The sequence below is a fragment of the Oreochromis niloticus genome, linkage group LG9, assembly GCF_001858045.2.
Source record: "Oreochromis niloticus isolate F11D_XX linkage group LG9, O_niloticus_UMD_NMBU, whole genome shotgun sequence".
NCBI classification, from domain to species: domain Eukaryota; kingdom Metazoa; phylum Chordata; class Actinopteri; order Cichliformes; family Cichlidae; genus Oreochromis; species Oreochromis niloticus.
Genome location: NC_031974.2, coordinates 8,409,612 through 8,417,431, shown reverse-complemented (window position 1 = coordinate 8,417,431; position 7,820 = coordinate 8,409,612). Strand labels below are relative to the sequence as shown.

The window sequence follows — 7,820 nt, the reverse complement described above, 5'->3', positions numbered from 1 at the left end:
CCACCATGAACTCAGCCTTGCTGATGTTTTATGCATAACAGAAACTCACTTGTCTGGATCATCAGTTTCTCCCCGCTTCCAGCTCGAACAGTACAACATGGCCACACGCAACAGACACGTCTCTTACACAAACCATACAGACATGGCAAAGGTAAATGGCGGTGGAGTTGCAATGTACTACAAAACAGTTCTTACAGCAGAGTCTCGAAAATACCTGCAAAATGTGACTGACCTTGAATTTGTTGTTATCAAGGTTGAATCGCCAGTCACAGCTTTGATAGCAACTGTATACAGGCCACCAAATTACAGCCACGTGAGGTTTTTACCACAAATGCAATGTCTTTTGGACTCATTGGAAATGATGAATTGCCAACCAATTATTGTTTGTGGAGACTTCAATGAGGACCTTATGAGCAGAGGAAAAAAACCCATCCAAGAACTGTTTCAGTCAAGAGGATATGCACAACTTATTACTGCTGCAACTACCGAAAAACACACATTGATTGATCACCTTTACATATCACAGCCATACGCCTGCCTCCAATCAGGTGTTCTGAATACATATCACAGTTATCACAACCCCATTTATTGTGTAATTCACTAACACAAAATGACTGCAAGGTTGTGAGGGATATGGACTTGCCAAGTGATCTTAGTGTCTTTGCAACTGAGCACACTCTACCACCAACAAGGACAGCTCACCAGTGGGAGCTGATACATAAGACTGCTCTCATCCATTGAAGAGCTGACCAGAAACGTGAACAGAGAGACTGCAACTGCACCTGATGGGATCCCTGCCATAACAGGTAATTGTATTTTTGTTTCTTACTTTATATTGTAACATTTGATATTGTTTGAAACAAACTATAATCTCATCCATTAATTAAGTCATCCATTCATTCATAACTCCTCAGATGTGTTCTGTCCAGTGAAGGCAGTAGAGAAGCCCTACACTGATCTTGAAACTGTGCCACGCTAGTAGAGACCGGCTACAAGGATGGGCAGGTATAGTGAAATTAAAATGCACCTTTTGGTTCAACAGGTTTATATATACAGTCAAGTGATCAAAAGACACCAGTATTAAACCCATTTAAACCAACTACATGCTTGGATTGGAACTGTATACAGGCCACCAAATTACAGCCACGTGTGGTTCTTACCTTAAATAGCAACTTACCCCATCCAAAGACACCAGTATTAAGCAAATTTCTTTTTTTACTACCTTTTTAATATAGTTTTGGGTCATTTAGTTCTAAAGTTAGATTTGTTTTCCCAATTATTTTTTAGAACTTCATTACTTGCCATTTCGCTAACTGAAGAGCTGCGCTTTGTGATGTCTCTTGTTTTATTGTTTTAAATTGTGTTTTCCTTTTATCTGTTTCTAGCTGTTTTCGCAAAGTCAGCCAACCACTTGCTTCCAAATGACCCTTATCCAGAAGTATCCGTGAGTGCCTCATCAACAGAAACTAAAGTGGAGACCTACCTCTCAGAGAAAAACGCACACATAAGAAAAGCCGACCCACTTCAGTACTGGGAAGAACATCCTAATCTGTTTCCCTCTATGGCTGCTGTTGCGATCCCAGTGTGCCCCCTGTAGCTCTGTGGACAGTTTTGGATTTGTTTACATCTCACCCAACCGCTCACGGCAGATGGCTGCACCTCTCTAAGCCTGGTTCTGCCGGAGGTTTCTTCCTGTTAAAAGGGAGTTTTTCTGAACACACTCTACCACCAACAAGGACAGCTCACCAGTGGGAACTGATAGATAAGACTGCTGATGTGCTCTCATCCATTGAAGAGCTGACCAGAAACGTGAACAGAAAGACTGCACCTGATGGGATCCCTGCCATAACAGGTCATTTGTATTTTTTGTTTCTTACTTTATATTCTTTGAAACAAACTATAATCTCATCCATTCATTAAGTCATCCATTCATTCATAACTCCTCAGATGTGTTCTGTCCAGTGAAGGCAGTGGAGAAGCCCTACACTGATCTTGAAACTGTGCCACGCTAGTAGAGACCGGCTACAAGGATGGGCAGGTATAGTGAAATTAAAATGCACCTTTTGTTCAACAGGTTTATATATACAGTCAAGTGATCAAAAGACACCAGTATTAAACCCATTTAAACCAACTACATGCTTGGATTGGAACTGTATACAGGCCACCAAATTACAGCCACGTGTGGTTTTTACCTCGCATGGCGACTTACCTCATCAGAAGACACCAGTATTAAGCCAATTTCTTTTTTTTTTACTTCATTTTTAATTTAGTTTTGGGTCATTTAGTTCTAAAGTTAGATTTGTTTTCCCAATTATTTTTTAGAACTTCATTACTTGCCAGTTTGCTAACTGAAGAGCTGCGCTTTGTGATGTCTCTTGTTTTATTGTTTTAAATTGTGTTTTCCTTTTATCTGTTTCTAGCTGTTTTCGCAAAGTCAGCCAACCACTTGCTTCCAAATGACCCTTATCCAGAAGTATCCGTGAGTGCCTCATCAACAGAAACTAAAGTGGAGACCTACCTCTCAGAGAAAAACGCACACATAAGAAAAGCCGACCCACTTCAGTACTGGGAAGAACATCCTAATCTGTTTCCCTCTATGGCTGCTGTTGCGATCCCAGTGTGCCCCCTGTAGCTCTGTGGACAGTTTTGGATTTGTTTACATCTCACCCCAACCGGTCGCGGCAGATGGCCGCCCCTCCCTGAGCCTGGTTCTGCCGGAGGTTTCTTCCTGTCAAAAGGGAGTTTTTCCTTCCCACTGTCGCCAAAGTGCTTGCTCATAGGGGGTCATATGATTGTTGGGTTTATCTATATACATTAATGCTTGTATGCTTTTCATTTATACTTTTGCCTTACTCTTCAGTTCATAATATAAAGTTACTTGAATGGTTTCCTTTTCCTTTTTTATTTTATATTGCTTTGCTATTTACCACAATCTAAATATCATGTTTAAATGTCATACATTATTGTAAATGGTATCTGTATAAAATATTGTTTGAATAACATGATACATTTATTAGTCCCACAACGGGAAATTTCATAATTTGCATGTGGTATTTTCCCCTTTGACATTAAAATACCTTTGAAATACAAATTGAATACCGCTTAATGGACATCTTTTTTTCTACCACTTTAAACGACTCAAAACTGTAAAATCTAAATTGTAACTTCTCTTGAACACCTGACACTGAAGCATAATTTATTTTCTTTTATATCTATTAACTTATTTTGTAATCATGTAACTGGAGCATCTTTCTCTCATCTCTGTATGCCGCATATAACAGAGATCACAATACAGCTTACTTTGCTTTAAGTTGAAAATCAGCTGTATTCCATTTCCCTCCTTGTGGTATAAAAAGCAAACTATGTTCATGTTGCATCTTGCTCCCTCTGGTGTTATAAATGGCAACCGGCACTAATTGAACCACATTAAAGGCAAACTACACTCATTGGCAGTAGCATAGGCACACATAAAATTTCTTCTGAAATTTTCGCTTTCTAGTTATTATTATGTGTGCCTATGACAAGAGGCACACATATTACTATTCGTCGGATTTATTATTATTATGTGTGCCTATGCCAAGAGGCACACATATTACTATTCGTCGGATTTATTATTATTATTATTATTATTATTATGTGTGCCTATGCCAAGAGGCACACATATTACTATTCCTCGGATTTATTATTCTTATTATTATTATTATTTTCCTTTTTCCGCCTGAAATTTTGCAGTGTATCTCGACCCGCAGTTTTGAGACAAGCTTCATATATGTTACCTCATTTTGTGCGGCTGGATCTGGAATGGTGTGCTATGACTTTTGGTGTTTATGAATTTTATAGTTTTTTAAATATTAATATTTTAGTGAAAATTTTCCCGCGCTCCTCTGCCAAACAGCTTTGACAATAGGGTTACATATGTTACATCATTTTGTGCGGCTGAAGCTGGACTAGTATGGTCTGACTTTTGGTGTTTATAACTTTTATAGTTTTTGAAATATTTAGATTTTAGTGCAAATTTGGGCCAATTCATCTTTTGGCGCCAAATAAACAGACTTCATTTGTGGTGTGTTGGCTCTCTCTAGTGGTATGCCGGGAGTGGTACAGCCTGTCTACCCTTATTTGGATTACCGTAATGATGACAATTTCAACGGTGCGCACAGCGTCGCTGCTTTCAGGAGCCATTGGAATTTTTAAGGTTGCGCAAATCATTCAAAAGTTACGGTAATGCTTGGTGGAAAACTCAATATCCCACAATTCATAGCACGCCTCTACAGAGTGAACAATGGCGGCCACCACTTCGTTTTATATGTCTTTTATTCGTGTTTCTAGGTCACAAAATAAGCTTTTAAGATATTTTCAGGCGAGAATGTAGGTGTGTAAACTTCAAATATCTGCTTGTTTTATCAAGACATCCCATATTTAGCGACAGTGCTCTGACGACGTCGGTCCTGCCTGACAGCTAGCCGGCTACCTAGCTAGCTGCCGCACTTGGCTGCAAATGGATAGCGAGGGGACTCTCTCTCTCTCGCTAGCTAGCACGACGGGAGTTTATATACAGCTGTGTGCGCGCTAAGTTACTGACGTTGGACTTTATTTTATTCATAATGGTTAGTTCGTAGAGTTGCCGTACAAACGGAATCGTGCCACATTCACAGAAAATATTACGATTTATTCTGTCGTTACGAAGCCTCCCCTGTCATTCTCTGCCTGTTGCAACTTCAATCATGAAACTGATCAATGATCGGCTTTTCGCTCTTGTTTGTTTATCGCCTAAACAACAGCTGCACGTTTAAGCTTGATCAGCTGTTGTTAGAATTCATTTGCTTCTAATTTCTAGTATCAGCTGATGTCGATGTGGAAAAAATAACTGAGTTGTTTGGTGGTGGAGCTACAACAGAGGGCAGCTATCCACCGGTGTGTGACAGAAAGGACATGCCGCGAACGAGACATAAAAGGCGGTGAGGCTACCGCGATCGACCGGTGTTTGCTAACGCGGAGGTCAATCGTGGATCAGGGAAAGCGAAGGCAGGAGCGTGAGGTGAACTGAATTTCAGGTAAGAAGTTATGACCTGCACTCTATTTGGGTCAGATATAAACCGAGTTTAGGTGTAGTTTATTTAGCAGCAGTTCTCTTATGTGTTGCTGATAGCCGGCTAGCTAGCTAGCGCCGCTAGCATAGTTAGCTAGCGCCGCTAGCAACCCTTGGTGAAAAAGCACCCAGGCTTGGCTTATATTGAGGCGGGTGAAACTCGTGTCAGCACCCGGTCGCTCTCTATTTGGGTCAGATATAAACCGAGTTTAGGTGTAGTTTATTTAGCAGCAGTTCTCTTATGTGTTGCTGATAGCCGGCTAGCTAGCTAGCGCCGCTAGCATAGTTAGCTCGCGCCGCTAGCAACCCTTCGTGAAAAAGCACCCAGGCTTGGCTTATATTGAGGCGGGTGAAACTCGTGTCAGCACCCGGTCGCTCTCTATTTGGGTCAGATATAAACCGAGTTTAGGTGTAATTTATTTTCGTTGACCTTTTACAATCGTAATGCCATGGGAGTTTATATACAGCTGTGTGCGCACTAAGTTACTGACGTTGGACTTTATTTTATTCATTAGGGTTAGTTCATAGAGTTGCCGTGCTGTACAAACGGAATCGTCCCACATTCAGAGAAAACATTATGATTTATTCTGTCGTTACGAAGCCTCCCCTGTCATTCTCTCGCGTGTTGAAACGTCAATCATGAAACTGATCAATGATCGGCTGTTCGCTCTTATTTATCGCGCTAAACAACAGCAGCACGTTTAAGCTTGATCAGCTGTTGTTAGAATTCTTTTGATTTTAATTTCTAGTATCAGCTGATGTTTGCTGGAGCATGAAGATGAAATCAGGAGATGTCCTTACTGAATCATCAGAGCTGAACTGGTGATGGAGAAACAGGTTTACACTTTAGGTGACATGAATGAGTTGAAGGGAAGTTATGAGTTGTTTCTGAGAGACAAAGACCAAGCTCCTTTTTTGTGTAGCTGACAGCTGGTAACTGTGCAGGGGCGGATCTAGCAAAGCTTTTAGGGGGGGGCATTAACAGAGAAAGGTGGACACAAAGATATACTTTTCTTTCTTACTCTCATATAAAATATTTAGCTTTTATTAAATAGTTATCTGAATCTCACAACCAAAGTTTGTATAATAATACACAGGATTGGCTGTAGACCAGGGGTGGGCAATTCCAGGCCCCGAGGGCCGGTGTCCCTGCAGGTTTTAGATGTGTCCTTGAACCAACACAGCTGATTTAAATGGCTAAATTAGCTCCTCAACATGTCCTGTTCTCCAAAGGCCTGATAACGAACTAATCATGTGATTCAGGTGTGTTGACCCAAGGTGAGATCTAAAACCTGCAGGACACCGGCCCTCGGGGCCTGGAATTGCCCACCCCTGCTGTAGACCATTGTTCATAATTCAGAACACTGTGTAAAAATAACAAAAAACAAAAAGTGAATGCATGTGTGAAAAGTGGTCTATAATGTAATGCTTCAAAGTGTGTTCATGCAAACATTGTCGGGTCTGCCGTGGTACAATGGGACTTCTGCTCATGAACCTGTGTGCACAGCGTCTGCAAATCGGCGCTGTACAAAGTAACTTCATCTTTACACAAAACTGTAAGCTGTCATCTGTGAAGCGTGAGCGGTGTTTGTTTTTACCATAGTTCATGGTGGAGAATGGCTGCTCTTCTGAGTTTTGCTCTCTGTAGCCGTATGAATGGCAAACTACAGTGATTAGCAGCGGCATAGGCACACATAAAATTTCTTCTGAAATTTTCGCTTTCTAGTTATTATTATGTGTGCCTATGACAAGAGGCACACATATTACTATTCGTCGGATTTATTATTATTATTATTATTCTTCAGTTTCCGCCTGAAATTTTGCAGCGAAACTCGCCTCGCAGTTTTGAGACAAGCTTCATATATGTTACCTCATTTTGTGCGGCTGGATCAGGAATGGTGTGCTATGACTTTTGGTGTTTATAACTATTATAGTTTTTTAAATATTAATATTTTAGTGAAAATTTTCCCGCGCTTCTCTGCCAAACAGTTTTGAAAATAGGGTTACATATGTTAGATCATTTTGTGCGGCTGGAGCTGGACTAGTATGGTATACACTTTTGGTGTTTATGACTTTTATAGTTTTTGAAATATTTAGATTTTAGTGCAAATTTAGGCCAATTTCCATAGAAACAGACTTTATTTGTGGTGGGTTGGCTCTCTCTAGTGGTATACCGGGAGTAGTACGGCTGAAAATCTGTATGCTTGTTACAAAACTCCATATCCCATAATTCATAGCACCCCTCTGCCGAGTTAAACAATGGCGGACACCACTTCGTTTTATATGTCTTTTATTCGTGTTTCTAGGTCACAAAATACACTTTTAAGATATTTTCAGGCGAGAATGTAGGTGTGTAAACTTCAAATATCTGCTCGTTTTATCAAGACATCCCATATTAGCGACAATTCTCTTAAGTGTTGCTGATAGCCGGCTAGCTAGCTAAGCCGCTAGCTTAGCTAGCTAGCGCCCCTTCGTGAAAAACCACCCAGGCTTGGCTGATAGTGAGGTGGCTAAAATTTGTTTAATCGCCTGATCGCTCGGCAAGGGTCTGTGTCTTAGCTGGACTTATTTTTCGTTTATATGGGCCGATGATGCTGGTCGATGTGGAAAAAATAACTGAGTTGTTTGGTGGTGGAGCTACAACAGAGGGCAGCTATCCACCGGTGTGTGACAGAAAGGACATGCCGCGAACGAGACATACAAGGCGGTGAGGCTACCGCCGATCGTCCGG

At 41.0% G+C, this 7,820-nt stretch overlaps 1 long non-coding RNA gene across 1 annotated transcript; it reads left to right on the top strand.

Moving 5' to 3' along the window:
- Nucleotides 1–1,624: 1,624 nt before the first annotated feature.
- Nucleotides 1,625–1,978, top strand: LOC109203536 (uncharacterized). The gene is made up of 2 exons (XR_002063269.2): nt 1,625–1,852; nt 1,948–1,978. It is a non-coding gene; the product is annotated as an uncharacterized LOC109203536 (long non-coding RNA).
- The last annotated feature ends 5,842 nt before the right edge of the window (nt 1,979–7,820 follow it).